The 8,389-nt window shown below is 38.3% G+C and overlaps 1 non-coding gene across 1 annotated transcript; it reads right to left on the bottom strand.

Moving 5' to 3' along the window:
• Positions 1 to 5,058: 5,058 nt before the first annotated feature.
• LOC120107690 (small nucleolar RNA R71) lies at positions 5,059 to 5,168 on the bottom strand. Its single transcript, XR_005509368.1, has one exon. It is a non-coding gene; the product is annotated as a small nucleolar RNA R71 (small nucleolar RNA).
• Positions 5,169 to 8,389: the final 3,221 nt, after the last annotated feature.

Raw genomic sequence — 8,389 nt, 5'->3', positions numbered from 1 at the left:
CTAATCAGGACCAAAACCTATTTGATCATAGCCTTAGCTTGGTTACAACTCCATCAGGTTACTAAACCAGGTCAACACAGCATCCTCCTTATATGTTTTCATGAAAGATCGCAACCAGGAGAGAGACAAGTTCAGAGTCTGTTTTTAAAAAAAATTATTTACTTCTTACCATATTTTAAATTTATTTCAATGATTATTCAATTTCATGGTAAAATTGTATTTATCAGTTTAAGAACATTGATAAGTGCTATGGAAAGATAACTAAATTATAGATTATTAAGCACTTATCACACCCCCAAACCTATGTTTTGCTAGTCCTCGAGCAAAATAAAATTAGGAAAAAGAAGGAAAAAAAAAACTCTAACTCACTTTCGCAGGCATCGCGATTGCATTTACCATATGCAACAAGGCTTTAAACCCCTAGGTTACCCCTAGTGGACGAGTTATAGTCTCGTGAGGGTTTCCAGTGAAGATACCCACAAACTTCAATCTTAAAATAAATCATTTATTATTATTGTTATTATTATTATATATTTTTTTATTTTTTTATTAATTATTTTTATTTTTATTTTTTTTTTTATTTTTTTTATTTTTAGATCGATTGATCTATGAAGTGAAAATCAAATTCCAAAGGCATACTAGTAAAGAATTTCAAAATTATTATTAAAATCTAATTTAAGATACATAAATGATAAGAATTTTAAAGCACACACGGTTTTATTTACTAAGTCAGCCCAAATCCTAGATCAAAATGCAATTCAAGTTGAGGTCATTAAGTTTCTGTTAGGGAGTTGTAAGACTTATTTATACTGGAGTGCTCGGTGAAATCTGGACCGTACACAAGCTAAGGGTTCGGATCTCCAAAATATTGCAAAGACTAGTAGTTTCCTAGGATTGGTCGAAGGGACCTACTCACTGATTCAAAATCATCTTATCTGCAGGATTTCGAGAGTTGTGGATATTTACTTTAGTACCTCATGGGCTTTATCTGTAATATTCCAGTTTACTCGAATTTTTACAACGACGGCTTTCACACTATTGTCTTTTTCAAGGTCAATACAGAGTTTTTTTTTTAATTATTATATTATTTTTTTCATAAAAGATATATAAATTGTGCACTTTTACTCTTGTGGTGATTTTTCCGTGTAACGAGTAGTCAGTCGACAACTCTCACACCTGTTGGCATAAGGTGTCGGGCATTAAGACTCCCCTACGGACTTATGCTCGAAGTCCTCATCACAAGCCCACTTGACCTTTTACAATAGGTAGCCCTTTTCGATGTTCCTGACTAAATCCATTTTTATTGATGATTTTTTTTTTGAATTAGATAAGTATGATTCATCAGGGTCCAAGGTTGCTACTATACTATCAACATATTGTCGAGCCTAGACCTTAGAAGTGTCGGCCAGTGTGTAGTGAAATTTCAAAGTATTAATTAGCTTACAACTCCCTAAGAGAGACTTAATAAAAAGAACTTAAATTTATATTACTTCCGACTAGTCATTGGGCTTTTTAGATTTTAGAAGTGTCGGCCAGTGTGCATTAACTTAAATTTCATTATATATCATTTTATGAATGATGTTTGTGGGTAACATCACTGCAAACCCTCACGAGACAACACTCGTCCACTAGGGTAACCTAGGGGTTTAACGGCTTGTTGCACGTGCTAAGTGCAATCGTGATGCCCTACGTAAGTGGGTACATATCTTAGTTTTATGTCTTTAACTTTAATAAAAAGTCAAAAGATTGACCAATACTTTTTGTACTCTCATATTATTATTTGCTCGTTAATTGCTAGAGACTAGCAATAAGCTAGTTGGGGGGTGTGATGAGAGCACAAAAGTGCAATCTACACGCAGCTTAAATTAATATTATTTCCAACAAATAATGATAAAAGAGCTGCATTAATTTTATATTTTTTATTTGGCACAGATCAGAGTTTAAATGCGCATTGGGTCTATAAAGATGCATCGCCGCAGGTCAATAGCTGAGCACATAGGGTCAGCCCCATTTGCATACCAGAAGGAGCATTAGCAGACCAAATCCAGTCTAATGGAACAACAACCAAAGGAGTTAGATTCATTATCCGGGAGGATCCAACGGTCCGTGCAGCTCATAGTAGCATGCCTACCATCCCACACATCCATCTATTCTTCATCATCCCAGCTTTCAGATTAGGCGTGCTACAACTCCCTTCCACTTTTATCCTTCAATTTCCGGATTAGGAATCAACCCCCCAGCATCCCGTCTCCACCGTGTCACGTATCTCCCACATCCAACTTCTCCAAAATCCTCCCAGCATTCGTGTGCAGCCTATCATTCCACGATCACCTCCGGCATCCGTCCGCGTCCGCGATCAGCGCCTCCCAGCCGTTCAATCTGCATCTCGGCAACCTCCCAGCAGTCCGTGATCAGCCCCGATCCCGTGAAGCGCCGCAGCAGCCAAGATCACCGCCCAGCCGTCCGCCTCCTCCATCGCGTCCGTTCTAGGCACCGGATCCGGCCGAGATCAGCTCCTCCAACGCTTCAGCCTCACGCGCCCAAGATCCAGCCGTTTGCCTCTAAAGCATTGATCTCCAGCGCATTCCGAAGATCCTTGGAGGGAGAGATTATAAAAGGCTCGGATCGGAGGAAGAACGGGGAGCTCTCATCGACAAAAACAGAGGAGCCGGCCCCTTGGTTTCAAACGAAAAAAAAAGAGAGAAAGGGAAACAGGGGATGCCCTGTTTCCGAAAATAAAAAGAAGAAAAAAAAAATAAATAGAGAGAGAGAAAAGGGAGGGATGTTGATGTTTGTAATGTCTTGCTAAATCCTTTAGCAAAGGGTGATGGATGAATCCTTGTCATGTTGCTTTCATCAAGTACACTCTGAACTTTAAATCTAATTGTTTTATATCCATTTGTATGTTTTGGGTTCTTGCATATTTATTTATTTGATAGATCTTGCATGGTTTATATATATTGATGCACGAATTATTTCGATGCTTGATTTGTCGTAGACGTAACTGGTACGATAAATACTTGGATTTTTAATTCATGTTTTCAGATTGTATACTTCATGATTAGAACTATTTTATCATATTAATCCTTAATCAAGAATCGCCGAGTTTATTTATTGAAAGTAATATTGTCAAGGAGGATTCCGGATTCCTAGCCATCTCTATATTCTTGAACGTTGTTTAATCACATATTATTCTTTGCTTTTCATTTCTATAAATCAACTAAAAAAAATTACATCTAAAAGTTACGCTAATAATCCATAGATCGTTTCCTCAGGATTCGACCTCGGACTTCCGAGTTATATTACTTGTATGACTCTCCTATACTTGGGAGAACAATTTTATTTTATGCATCAAGTTTTTGGCGCCGTTGCCGGGAAACGGCTGAGTTATTAGTATAATTTTAGATTTAATTTTTACCTTAGTAGTTAGTATTTTTCTTTTGAAAAAAAAAAAATTGCATCTTTACTACTATTTTTAATTCCCTGCACAGTTTGCATCAAACTCTGATATCATAGCAATTAGCCGTCTGATTTGACTCAAATTTGGTCAGCTAGTGCAAGACGCATTGTTAGATAATCTGAACGGTCGGATTGACATTCTGACATTTTTACGACCATCAGATTAATACGAAACCTTGCTGCTTTTTACTTTAAATTTTCTGCATTTATTTTTTTTAGAATCAGAATTTTATCGTTATCATATCTCATTAGCCCTTGTTGCTAATTGAAAATTTAAGAAAAAAAACTTTAAGAAAAGATCAAGGGTGACTATTCAAAACTAAAAAAAAAAAACCCTAAAATTTCAAATTTTAAATTTCAAATTTCAGAATTCAAATTTCAAACGTCAACTCATAAAATTTAAAAAAAAAATAATTAATTTGCTTGATCACCTATTCAATGAAATTTAATGTCATGTCATAAAACATTCAAAAAAAAAAACTCTTGATTGTTGCATATAGTATAAGGCATCAGCATAAAATATTCTAAGGGCTGAACCCATTTAAAAAAATAAGGTCGGCATTTCATCACTCGTCCTTAGCCCAAAAATCACCCCAGTGCATAAATATCCTAAGCTTAACTAAAATCAACTAGACGTTGGCCTCTAAGGACATTCGAGCTCAATAGGACGAAGACCAACGAAAGTTGCACCAATTTCGCTCTGTGGCTTAGTTGATGTCTAGGCAAGCTTTGTCCCTATAAAGGAGACAGTTCATCTGTTCGAGGCAAGTGAGTTTTAAGTGGGACCTTTGCGAACGCATCGTGACCCCTCCACTTACCTGGGAGCTTACCTGGTCAACTCGGTTTATTAGACCGGATTGGAGGCTTAGGTGTCTTCTTCAAACCAGTTAGGAGCTGTCTAGAAATTTAAGAAAAATATTAGAAATTGAGGTGTAATGTTTTGTTGCATGTTTGATTGTGAATAAAATTTTTGTTTTAGGATATCGTTTTAGGGTAACTTTAGTTGGTACTTATATTTATTTTTTATTTTCTTTTATTTTTTTCAAAAAAAAAGAAAAAAAAAGAGAGGGAAATATTTTGCATGCTAAAGTGGAATAGGGACGACACTAGTCGATTAGTCGTACAACTTTAGATCATCCCTTAGGACATACCCCTGAAATTCCTTCTCAATATCTCACACCTTGTGAGATGGCTGATCTAAATGAAGATGCGGGGAGTCACCACAATCGAGAACGAGAACCCCATGTTATGACTCTAAGACAATACCTACAACCGGCTAGGACTAGTCAGCCTTCATGCATAATTTTTCCTGATAATGTAGGACATTTTGACATCAAACCAGGGGTAATCCAATTGCTGCCCAAGTTTCATGGGTTAGAGTCCGAGAGTCCGTATCTTCATTTAAAGGATTTTGAAGAATTGAGCATTACATTTAGAGTGCCAAATGTCACCGAGGATGTCCTCAAGTTGACATTGTTTCCTTTCTCTCTAAAGGATAAGGCCAAAACATGGCTAAACTCTTTGCGACCTAGATCAATAAGAAATTAGCAAGATATGCAGAGAGAATTTTTAAAGAAGTTCTTCCCCACACAAAGGACCAACTTTTTAAAAAGACATATTAGCAATTTCCAACAAAAAGATAATGAAACATTTTATGAATGTTGGGAAAGATTTAAAGACCTTCTTCTCTCATGCCCTCATCACGGGTTCGAAACTTGGAGAACCATTAGCTTCTTTTATGAAGGTTTATCTCCACAGTTGAAACAGTTTGTAGAGACCATGTGCAATGGTAGATTTTTAGAAAAACACCCTGATGAAGCATGGGAATATTTGGATTCCCTTGCTGAGACTGCCCAACTTTGGGATAACGGGGATAGAAACAACAAGTCTTTGCCTAAGCCTACTAGCTCTGTACAGGGAGGCCTTTACAACCTCAGAACTGAGGATGATCTTCACGCTAAAATGGCAGCCCTCACTAGGAAGGTAGAAGAAATTGAGCTTAGGAAGGTTGAGCCTGTCAAGACTATAGAGCTTAGAAACGAGTGTTGTGGTATCTGCGATATGTCGAGTCATACTACTACAGATTGTCCCACCATACCGGCATTCAAAGAAGTCTTGCACGATCAAGCAAATGCTATGAACTCCTACCAAAAGCCTTATAACGATCCATACTCGAATACCTATAACCCTGGTTGGAAGAATCATCCAAACATTAGGTGGAGAAACGATCATCCTCAACAGTCACACCATTCAGCTCCTCCACCTGCACATCCTCCTTATGCACCATCACCTTCTCAAAAGCCAAATATCGAGGATACTTTGCAATCCATACAAACTTTTCTACAAGGTCAAGCTAATATCAATGCTCAAAATACTCGAAATTTTGAAGATATAAGGAACCAATTTTTAATGTTGACTACCGTCCTAAGTACCCAAGAGAAGGGTAAGCTTCCAGCTCAACCCCAACCTAACCCACAAGTGCACGGTAGTAATAATACGGCTCCCTCTAGTTCGCATACAGAACATGCAAAAAGCATCATGACTTTGCGTAATGGGAAAGTCATTGATCAAACCGTCCCATTGAGACCGCAGGTCACTTCTAATTCTGATGCTCCCAAAGTTGATGAAAGGGACAAAGAAGAAGTTGAGGTCCCAACTTCTACTAAGAAAGTTGAATGTCCTTTTCCTCCACCTTTTTCACAACGGTTAAAGCCGTTGCAAAAGCTCGAACCTAATTCTGAAATTCTTGAACTTTTTAAACAAGTAAAGATCAACATACCTCTTCTTGATGCAATCAAACAAGTACCCTCATATGCCAAATTTTTGAAGGACTTGTGTACTGTCAAACGCCGATTAAATGTTAAGAAGAAGGCATTTTTAACTGAAAATATGAGTGCTATTTTGCAGCACAACATTCTCCCTAAATATAAAGATCCAGGTTGCCCAACCATCTCATGCATCATAGGTGACTTTAGGATAGAGCGAGCATTGTTAGATTTATGGGCGAGTGTGAATTTGTTGCCATATTCTGTATATGAGCAACTTGGTTTAGGTGAGTTGAAGCCAACCTCCGTCACTTTGCATTTAGCTGACAGGTCAGTTAAAATTCCAAGGAGGATTATCGAGGATGTATTAGTCCAAGTAGACAAGTTCTACTTTCCTGTCGATTTTATTGTATTGGACACACATTCGGCTTCGAACTCACAGTCTCAGATTCCGGTCATTTTAGGACGTCCATTCCTTGCAACTTCTAATGCATTGATTAATTGTAGGAATGGCGTCATGAAGCTTTCTTTTGGTAACATGACCTTAGAATTGAATATTTTTAATGTGTGCAAACAACCCAATGATCCCGAAGAGAGTAAGGAGGTTGATTCGGTTGAAACCATCGCAGAAGATTATTTGTTAGCTAAAGCAATTAACGACCCATTCAATGATAGCTTAATTGATTGGTGTCCTAATGGAACCAATGATGATGATTTGTCAGTCACACCTATTGTGGATAATCTGGATATCAAGATGGTCAATGGGTGGAGACCAAAAGAAGGAGAATTTGAGAGATTATCGCCTCGAGAGGTGAAAATAGTACCATCCCATGAGCAAGCACCCAAGCTCGAATTGAAACCCTTACCAAAGGAACTTAAGTATGCTTTTCTTGGACCCGAAGATACTTTTCCTGTAATCATCTCGTTTGGACTTGATCATACCCAAGAAGGAAAATTAATTGATGTTTTAAAGAATCATAAAGGAGCCTTAGGGTGGTCTATTGCCGATTTGAAGGGAATTAGCCCCTTAATTTGCACGCACCGGATATATTTGGAGGACAATGCCAAAACCACAAGGCAAATGCAACGAAGGTTAAATCCTACAATGAGAGATGTGGTTAAGGCAGAAGTCCTCAAGTTGCTTGATGTGGGTATTATTTACCCAATTTTCGACAGCAAGTGGGTAAGCCCTACTCAAGTCGTTCCTAAGAAATCGGGTTTGACGGTAGTAGAAAATGAACAAGGTGAACTAGTTCCAACTCTTGTCTCGACGAGTTGGCGCATGTGTGTTGACTACCGAAAGCTGAATTTGGTCACACGAAAGGATCACTTTCCTCTACCCTTCCTAGACCAAGTGTTGGAGAGAGTTGCAGGGCATGATTTCTGTTGCCCAGAGATGGTCACCCAAGAGGAGGGTGAATTGGGTGTTTTAAAACTTTTTATCCAATTAAAAATAAAACACACAAATGTATGAGCTAAAGTAAAAATAGAGGTATGAAAACAGACAATCGCAAACACAAGGTTTTATAGTGGTTCGGAGCTTCCACTGCTCCTACATCCACTTTCCAAAGCATCTTTGGGAATTTCCACTATAATCCAAGATTACAGTCCGGTAGTTTTGCGAGTGCACTATCCAACTCGTTGTTTTACACCGGGCTAACAACGAACCCTACAACCCCCAATTTCACCTAGGCTTGGGATGCCTTTCCCTTGTTTCAAATCCCTTGACTGGAATAAGCACAATAATGAAAAGTTTTACAAGGATTCAAAAGCTCTTAAGAAGCAAATAAAACAGTGAGAGATAATAAAACCCGGAAGAACCCTTTTAGCCGTTGGAAGCGTGGGAAGTGGTGGTTCTTCCGATGTGGATTGCGTTGGCTTGAATGTGAGCTTTGAATGCCGAGCGGGAGAGAGTAGTTGAGCACGAAATCAGTTGGGAAGCTTGAAGGCACTTGATTTCTTTACTTGAATGCACTAACTCCCTTGAACCTCTTAATCTTTCTTCTCTCTTGAATGATCTTATGTTAGGTTGGTGAGAAGTTGTTGGAAGGCACTTAAGAGCTCCCTTTTATAGCCCAAAAAGCAAATATAGCCGTTAGACATAAAGTTAAAGAAGTTTGAAATTCAAACAAACCTGCAAAAGTGTGTCAGTCGCGTCCCAGGCG

Source organism: Phoenix dactylifera, chromosome 13 (genome assembly GCF_051530095.1).
Source record: "Phoenix dactylifera cultivar Ajwa chromosome 13, Ajwa_hap1_PhDact_Kaust_v1.1, whole genome shotgun sequence".
Classification (NCBI taxonomy): Eukaryota; Viridiplantae; Streptophyta; class Magnoliopsida; order Arecales; family Arecaceae; genus Phoenix; species Phoenix dactylifera.
This window is presented reverse-complemented; position numbering and strand designations above follow the sequence as displayed.